Source organism: Larus michahellis, chromosome 15 (assembly GCF_964199755.1).
Source record: "Larus michahellis chromosome 15, bLarMic1.1, whole genome shotgun sequence".
NCBI classification, from domain to species: domain Eukaryota; kingdom Metazoa; phylum Chordata; class Aves; order Charadriiformes; family Laridae; genus Larus; species Larus michahellis.
The window spans coordinates 1,084,096-1,093,300 of NC_133910.1; positions in this window are offsets into that span (position 1 = coordinate 1,084,096).

Below are 9,205 nucleotides of genomic sequence, written 5' to 3' on the forward strand. Positions count from 1 at the left end.
AAGCAGAACTGACACAGGGAACATTTGGAACTCCACAGCCCCCAGCATCTCGGCTGCTCAGAAGCTCCTCTGAAGCCCAGCGGGGAGAGGGGCGTTACAGAGGGGTAGAGCATCCTCCCTCCTCCTCGGGGAGACGCTGACACTAGTCCCTAAAGCAGGCGTCTAGAAATAGACGAACCGAGTTGATATTGAGAATGTGTTGAGTGCGCCAGGCGTCATCCCCAGCTGCCTGCCCCAGAAGCCCAGCAGACCAGAAGCACCCTGTGGCATGGCAGAGTGCCACACAGCTGCGTCTGGCACAGCGCCCGTACCTATCTTCAGTTGGATCTTCTGCCCCACATCTGTGTCACGTCTTCCGTACTTCTTCTGGATCTGCTGGCTACAGTGCAGCACCAGGCTGATGGTCCTGGCCACCTCCTGGGGTGGTGTTCTCCACAGCACCAGCACAGCATCTCCTGGGGAAAGGGAGGGAAGGTAAAGGCTCTGCCGAGACCTGACTCTCCCCGACCTACGGTCTGGTTCTGCAGAGACAGCAGAAACCAGCTGCCGTGCGGAGGAAGATGGGCTTGTGGGAGGCCATCGTCCTGGAGGACTGTGTCCTGGGCACCGGGACACCTCTCCTATCCCGGGCCAGCCACAGCAGCAGACGGCTGGCAGCGGTGACACCCCCTGTCCCGAGCGCTCCTCTGCAGCTGCAGCACTGGAGAGAGGGCACTGCTGGAGGGGTGCGTGCGTGGCCAAAGAGCTGGCTCAAGGCGCTGCACAGAGCCTCTTGAGAAGGAGCGCAGAGCAAACGGCCGCCACAGGAGTTAAATGCTACAGCTCAGTGCCCGAGGTCATCGCCCCAAGAACCTACCAGCAAACTTCAAGATGTCTCCTCCAAAAATCAGGAACTCTGTGGACAGAGGGAAGAAAAGGCAGAGTCATGTGGACTTCCAGAAGCCACCGAGCAAGGCCCTCTGCCTGGGGGGAGCACCGGGGCAAGGGTGCACTGTGGGGCACAGCTCAGGAAAGCACCGCTCCGGCCTCTCTCCCAGGCTCATGGTGGTCACAGCCCTTGTACCCCGCACAGCAGGCAGGGAGGCAGGGCCTCCAGATGCCACCAGACCTCAGAAAGGTGAAGGCTGGAAGGTACCTCTGGGGTCCATCTGGTCCAGCCCCGCTGCTCAAGCCCGGCTGCACAGAGCCAGCTGACCAGGACGGTGGCTGATGGTTTCCGAATAGCTCTAAGGAGGGAGACTTCACAAGCTCCCTGGGCAACCTCTGCCAGTGCTCAGTCACCCTCACAGTCGAAAAGTGTTTCCTGATGCACAGAGGGAACCTCCTGTTCCACTCTGGGCACCACTGGGGAGAACCTGGCTCTGTCCTCTTTGCACCCTCTCTTCAGGTTGTAGGCACGTTTCTAAGGTCCCCCCCGCAAGCCTTCTCTTCTCCAGGCAAACCAGGCCCAGCTCGCTCAGACTTTCCTCATAGCACAGACGCTCCAGACCCTGGAGCACTTGCTGGATGCCCTCAGCCTGCTCTGGGCCCTGACGCAGCACTGAGACGGCTGTTCACGCCAGAGGCACCGAGGTGGCTGCTGAGAAAGTGGGTGCCTCCTCGGCCGCAGCGGGGAGCAGAAAGGACCCGCGCTGGTGCTGACCCGCCAGCAGACCCTGGCTGCGCTCGCTGTTCCTCACAGAAAGCCCCAGCCCTTCCAAGGAGGCAGGACCAGGCTGCCTCCACCCTCCACCATCACGGCCCGATGCCACACAGTCCTGCAGCACGGCTCCTACCCTCCAAAATGTTGCACAGGTACTCATTGAGCGTTTGCGCCAGCTCATCAGTGCCTCTGTCCACGCCGCTCCTCTGCACGAATTTCTCGGTCAACGCAGTGAAACCTGGAACAGGGACATCCAGAAATCAGGAAATGCCCATGTGGGCCAAAAGACCTGGCAGCAGTTTCCGCGATGCCCGGCCCGAGAGCCTGTAGGGGACACCTTCCCGTGCCAGCTCCGCACTGGTGGCAGCCGTGATGGACCGCCCAAGGTCACCCATCCCGCTCTCTGTGGGCATCCCAGCAGAAGACCTCAGCAGTGACAAGATGACCACTCTGTCTGAGGGGCTCCAAAGGGCCTGCTGTGTCCCCACATGGCTCATGTCCGTGGCTGCTCCTCCCTGCTCCCCCCACCTGAGATATCCGCAAAGAGCAGCACTCCGTGGACACTCTGAGCGGTGTCGTTGCTCCTGAGGGAGCTATCAGCAAGGAGCGAGGGGAGGAAAGCGACTGCTTTCTGCAGGTCCCCGTAGTGACGATTCCTCTCCCAGGCAGAAGCCATCGTCAGCGCCCTGTGGCACACGGGGTACCTCAGGAGAAGACGGCCGTGCCCAGCCGGGAGGAGGACGAGGACCTCACTGCACAGTGCAAGCTGCACACTGAGCCCGGGGCCTCTGTGTGGGGCGACTAGCCCTCCGCCTTCCCGGGGTGGTCACAGTCACCAGGCGGTGGCCTCCTCTGCAGGTCATCGCTTGCCCGGCAACTCACCTCACGCATCACAATCGGCTCGCAGTGACATCTTCCGTCTGTCACCGCCATTACCCGGTGTCCTGCTGTGAGCGACACAGCACTAACTTCTCTTGTAATGCTGGGGAAAACTGCACTTCTAGAACTCTCTTGTCTGAATTTGGGAAAATATGTACTTCATAGCCAGCTAGCCTATGTGGGATCAGCGGTCTCGGTGCTTTTAAGCCTTCCCAGGTGTAGAGATGAGGACTTGAGGCACTTGACGCAGGCTGGCCCACAGCATTAGTTCATACCACGAAATAATTTCATACCATGAAATAATTTCATCCTTAGAGAGAGAGCTTTTTATTTTCGTCTCCTTCTAGATACAGAAATTAATATTATTTTTCAATAGCTATCAAAAGAAGAGCTTGTTCTCTATTTCAGTGCCTCACACCCAGAGTTACAGGTTTGAACGTTTTTTAAACACTGCGACCCCCGCCCAACTTCCAGACATTTTGGGGCCGTGACCCACCTCTTTTGGGGGGAACTCAGCATAACCCGCACTTCCCCCCTCGCCTGCTCCTCCGCCGTGTGGGCCGGGGGACGGAGAGACAGGGAGAGACGAGGTGGGCGGAGGGGGAATGGTGGGGGTGGCAGAGCCGGCAGTACCTGGCCATCCCGGCCACCGCCGTCTCGCCCCAGCAGGCCTTTGCCGCCGGCCAGAGCGGCCTGGAGCATCGGCGAGCCGTCCTGGCGCCGGAGAACATGGGCCACATTCTCTCGGCACTCGCTTTCCCACCCCGCCTCCAGAGCCAAACTGCTCAAAACTCATCCCTTTCTATGGAATTTAAAAAATCACTCAGCGCTGCAACATCCCACTTCTTTTTCTTTGTTGAAAAGGAAACAGCCCCCAGGTTTTCTGCTGAAAAACTCCCAGTCCTCCCAGCTGGCAGGGCTGCCGCTGACTCCAGCCTTACTGGGAGGCCCGTCTTCGTTTCCGGAAGGCAGCCGGTTTCCCTTTGGAATCGTTAAGGGCTAGATAAAAACGTTCCTTTGAGGTTTATTTTGAAAAATACAAGCCTTGAGAAGCCCAAGGAGAATGTTCCCACACGCCTTCTGCTTTGGGGACAGGAGTTTATCGAGGCCCAGACCTGAGGATTGGTCCTTTCAAGAGAAAAACAGAACCAAAATATAGATTATTTTTCTTTCCACTGGACATGAATATTCAGCAAAAATTAAACAAAGTCATCAAAATCTGGTGACTCGGAAACAAAAAAAATCAGCCTTTTTTATAATGTTGGGAGAGACAAGATGCCTTTCTTTCCATTTCCTTCCTTCAGCTAATCAAACCCTCCATGTTCCCTCCCAAATGCCATGTTAATTTATGCAAATAAGCACCAATTAATAAAATAAACATGCAACGGGTGCTTTAAATACGACCGAGATGCCTTGCCCAGAGCAAGGACTAGTCCCTGCAGAGAGCGAGCAACCAGTGCTCCCCCAAACTGACCGTCGAGTCACAAGGTCTCTCTTGTGTCTAGAGATCCAGCCGTGGTTGCTACCCGGTCGAAGGCTGCTGTTAAAAAAACTGTGGGCACCCAGACAGAGGCCCCACGCAAACATATGGGCAGCCAGGCCTCTGGCTGCAAAGAGTGCCGGAGCCTGGCACTCGCCATGGAGGGCAGCAGAGACAACACTTGTGTAAGACGTGAACAGGTAAATGATCTGCTCATTCTGGTGGCTGAGCTGAAGGAAGAAGTGGAGAGGTTGAGGAGTATGAGAGAATGCGAGAGGGAGAGTGACTGGTGGACCCGCTCCCGGAGAGAAAGGGAAGAGGGTGAGGCCCCACACAAGTCAGAGGACCCCCTCCCCTCTCGTCACCAGGCAATAGGAGGGGATCGCAGAGACGAGGGGGAATGGAAACCGGTCCCTGCGCGGGGAAGCAGGAGAATGCCCTCCCGGCCCCTCCCACCTTCCCAGTTACCTTTGCAGAACAGATATGAAGCCCTGCAGGAGGAACTGGCTGTTGGAGAGGAGGATGATACACCCAGGCCAGGAACGTCAGAAAGACCAAGTCGCCATGGACCCAGCATCACAGTTGGCTCCAAAAGGAAAAGCAGACGGGTCATTGTGGTGGGTGACTCTCTATTGAGGGGGGTGGAGGGGCCAACATGCCGTCCAGACCCACTTCACAGGGAAGTCTGCTGCCTCCCTGGGGCACGGGTCAGGGATGCGTTAGGCAAACTTCCGGCCCTAGTAAACTCCTCTGACTACTACCCCCTCTTAGTATTTCAGGTGGGTAGTGACGAAGTGGGTAGGAGGAGCCCAAAATCGATTAAAAGAGATTTTAGAGCCTTGGGGCGACGGCTTAAGGGGTCAGGAACACAAGTTGTATTCTCCTCTATCCCTTCAGTGGCAATCATGAATGAGGAAATTAACAGGAAGAGGCAACAGGTCAACTCGCGGCTCCGGGACTGGTGTTACTGGCAGGGCTTTGGGTTTTTTGATCACAGGCTGCTATATGAGTCACCTGGCCTGCTGGTGGCAGGTGGGACGCACCTGTCCCAGAAGGGGAAAAGAATTTTGGGGCAGGAGTTAGCAAGGCTCATTGACAGGGCTTTAAACTAGATATGAGGGGGGAAGGGGAGACAACTGGGCCTGTCAGGAATAAATCCAAGGGAGGCATGCCAGGGCTTGAAGGATGGTGGGCTAGCGAGGACTCTCACTCTGACATTTCATTGGAGAGAAGGGATAGACGCTTAGAAATCATGGAAGCACCTGAAAGGGGTCTGGTGGGAAATGGGGCCCACAGTCGCAAAAAGGTGCTGGTGCATCTATACCAATGCACGCAGTATGCGCAACAAACAGGGGGAGCTTGAAGCCATGATGCACCAGGGAAACTATGACACGGTGGCTATCACAGAAACGTGGTGGGATGCCTCACATGACTGGAGTGCCACAATCGATGGCTACAAGCTCTTCAGGAGGGACAGACAGGAAAGGAGAGGTGGAGGAGTGGCCCTGTATATTAGAGAATGCTACGAGAGCTCAGAAATCGAGTATAGTGATGACGGGGTGGAGAGCGTTTGGATTAGGTTAAGGGCCGATAAAGCTGCTATCGCTGTGCGAGTCTGCTATAGACCTCCCAACCAAAGCAGTGAGGCGGACGAAGCTTTCTATAAGCAGCTGGGGGCAATCTCGCGATCACTTGCCGTTGTTCTTGTGGGGGACTTTGACCTCCCGGATATCTGCTGGGAATACAGCACAGCTGAGAGGGAACAATCCAGGAGGCTCCCGGAATGTGTGGAAGATAACTTCCTCACACAGCTGGTAAGTGAGCCCACCAGGGAAGGTGCCCTCCTGGACCTGCTTCTTGTGAAGAGGGAAGAACTTGTAGGGGAAGTAAAGGTTGGTGGCCGTCTAGGGCACAGTGATCGTGAGATGATCGAGTTTCTGATTCTTGAGGAAACAAGGCGAGGGGTTAGTAAAACTGCCACCTTAGACTTCCGGAGGGCAAATTTTGACCTGTTCAGAAGACTGCTGGACAAAGTCCCTTGGGGAGGCTGCCCTGAAGGATATAGGAGCCCAGGAAGGCCGGACGTACTTCAAGAGAGAAGTCTTAAAGGCACAGGAGGAGGCTGTCCCTGTGTGCCGAAAAACAAGTAGGCGGGGAAGGAGACGGGCCTGGCTAAATAGGGACCTTTGGCCGGACCTCAAGAACAAAAGGAGAGTCTATGACCTCTGGAAGAGGGGGCAGGTCTCTCATGAAGACTGTAAAGATATAGCGAAGCTATGCAGGGAGAAAATTAGGAGAGCCAAAGCGCAGCTCGAGCTCAACCTAGCTACAGCTGTTAAGGATAACAAAAAATGTTTCTATAAATTCATTAACAACGAAGGGAGGATTAGGGAAAATCTCCCTCCCTTACTGGATGCAGAGGGAAACATAGTCACAAAGGCTGAGGAAAAGGCTGAGGTGCTCAATGCCTACTTTGCCTCAGTCTTTAGCAGTGGAACTAACTGTTCCCTGGGCACCCAGCCTCGTGAGCTGGGAGACAGGGAGGGGAAGCTGCACGAGGCCATCGCAATGAAAGAGGAAGTGATCTACGACCTGCTACGCCGCTTGGATGCGCACAAGTCTATGAGACCGGATGGGTTACATCCAAGAGTGCTGAAAGAGCTGGCAGACGTGCTCGCCAAGCCACTTTCCGTGATCTACCTGAAGTCATGGCTGACTGGGGAGGTCCCAATGTGTGGGAGGATTTTTAGTACAAAGGGGTCATCCTGTGAACACTCCAAGCACCGAAGAATTGTTAACAACTGTGTAGGCCTTGTAAGTTTGAAGGTTATGTGAAAACATTGTAGCAGTGTTAGAAATGCTGAGACAAACAAGATATGAGAAAGTGTGCTGAACTCAGCGTGCAAAATGCAGAACTTCGCCCAGGATATAGGAGGGGTGATTGTTCGCGTGGACAGATGTTTTAAGGCAATTATAATATGTTGCTTACTGCATGTACAGCTCATGCAACCAATCAGCAAATTGTCGGCGCGTGATGCGGAATCAGAATGTCTATAATAACTGAGCTATCTGTGCAATAAAGTGGCATTAACCTGATCATATTGGTCGTGGTGTTACTGTCCGAGCCTTCTGCGTCGACAAGTGGCGCCCGAACAGGGACCCTCAGATCGGTGTTGGGATCAGCGAATACCTGATGAGCAACCAACGGACGGAGGGGGCAGAAGAAGCCGGTCGATAGGTGAGTGCTGCCCCGGCACTCGGGAAGACGCTAGCGCATCAAGTTAGGGAATCTCACTCTGGCCAAGCGAGCGGCCGGGGAGGAGATGTGGTCTATGCACTCCAAAGAAGAAGAGGCGGTAGTTAAGCTCCTCCAACATATACTCTCTACGAGAGGACTGAAGTATGATACGCCTACCTTGAAGGCGCTCTTAGCATGGGCGCGGGATAAAGGACTTATCCCCACTGTTGCTGCCGCTTTTGCTCAAGATACGTGGGCTAAAATAGGAGCGGTGTTGTGGGATGAAGTAAGTAAAGGATCCAAGGAGGCACAGAAACTCTCCACCGTGTGGAGGTTAGTATCAGAGACTTTGAAAACAATGCAGGCAGAACGTGCTGCGGCCGCCTCTGCCTTTGCAGCATTAACACCCAGAGTTAAGGATGTTTCCCCCACGAGCCTTTCTTTTGGGGGATCGCCAGAAGCTGTCGTCCCTCAACCCCGGGGCTGCAGAATAACACCGGGGAATGTAGTGAGTCATGCCGTTACTGCCCCGAGCCAGCCTACTCCCGCTACAGACCCTCTTGAGATGCCTGTTTATGAAAGTGGAAAAGAGGAAGAAACTACGTTTCCTCCTCCCCCTCCCAAAGACACTGTTGTCGAAAGTACCGAAGGAGACCGCCCTGAGGATTCCAGGGATCAGCCAACGCCGTACCCTCCTCTGCCGCCCTCTACTCCGCCATCACCTGGCAGCAGCACTAGAGTACCACCTGGTGGACTGACAGACCTTCAGTTCTGGGAGTTGTTAAAAAAGTTGGAAGCGTTGGAAGCTCGTCTAGACGATCAATCCAGTTCACGAGCTCCTCCAGCTTACCCTGCTCCTTTGCCACTGCCTCATCATGCCTTGTCGTGGCCGCCATTGTCGGGATTTGAGGGGCATGGGGGAGCGGTAGGAGGGGAGGAAGGATTGAAAAACCGATGGAGGGGAGAAATTAGAGACGCGGCAATTGAGGGCGTGTTTCTTGAGCCTATGGCGTTTCCGGTGTTTGCTAATGCTGGGGGTGGAAAGGATTGGGAACCGTTTGATTGGAAATTGTTAAAGGAGGCGAAACAGGCTGTTAGTTAATATGGACTAGGCTCTCCCTATACTAGGGCTATAGTGGAGCATTTATTTACTGCAAATTTACTCACACCACATGATTCAAAGCAGATTTCTCAAATGTTGCTCACCCCTTCTCAGCAGTTGCAGTTTTTCAGTGTGTGGCAGAACCTATGTGATCAGGCTGCTGCCACCCGGCGTCCTCAAGGTGATCCTTTGTATGGGGTACAGACACAGATGTTAATGGGGACGGGACCTTACGTTCGAACTGACTGGCAAGCTAATTTTGCTGTGGAGGTTTTGCAACTCAGTCAACAGCTAGCTCACAGGGCTTTGTTGGGGATTAGAGGGGAAAAAAACCCTCCTGCTTTTACAAATGTTCGCCGAGGACCTACGGAGCCTTGTTCTGGGTTTGTTGATAGATTGCATGCAGCTATTTCTGCTCACCCTGACCTTGATGAGACCATGAAAGCTAAGTTTTTAGACTTACTTGCTTTTGATAATGCGAACGATAAAACCAAGAAAGCTCTTGGTACCCTACCTCGAGGCAGTACCACTGCTCAGCTGCTGGAAACAGCAGAACGGGTGCTTTCCCAAGAACAGGCTACGGTTATGGCTGCTGCTGTTGGAGCAGCGGTACGTCCGTTGGTGCAACAGCAATCAAAAGGAAAATGTAATAATAATGATAAGAAATGTTATAATTGCGGAAAATCAGGTCATTTTCGTAAAGAGTGCAGAAACGCAAGTAAGGGACAAGCGAGCGGGCAAGTAAGCTCCCCACGTCAGAGTGGAGGTAGATGGTGTGTGAATTGTCGAAGCGCCACCCATAATTCTGCGGAGTGTAGGCGATCGGGAAACCGGGTACCAAGCGCGATGCATCCTCCTCGCACT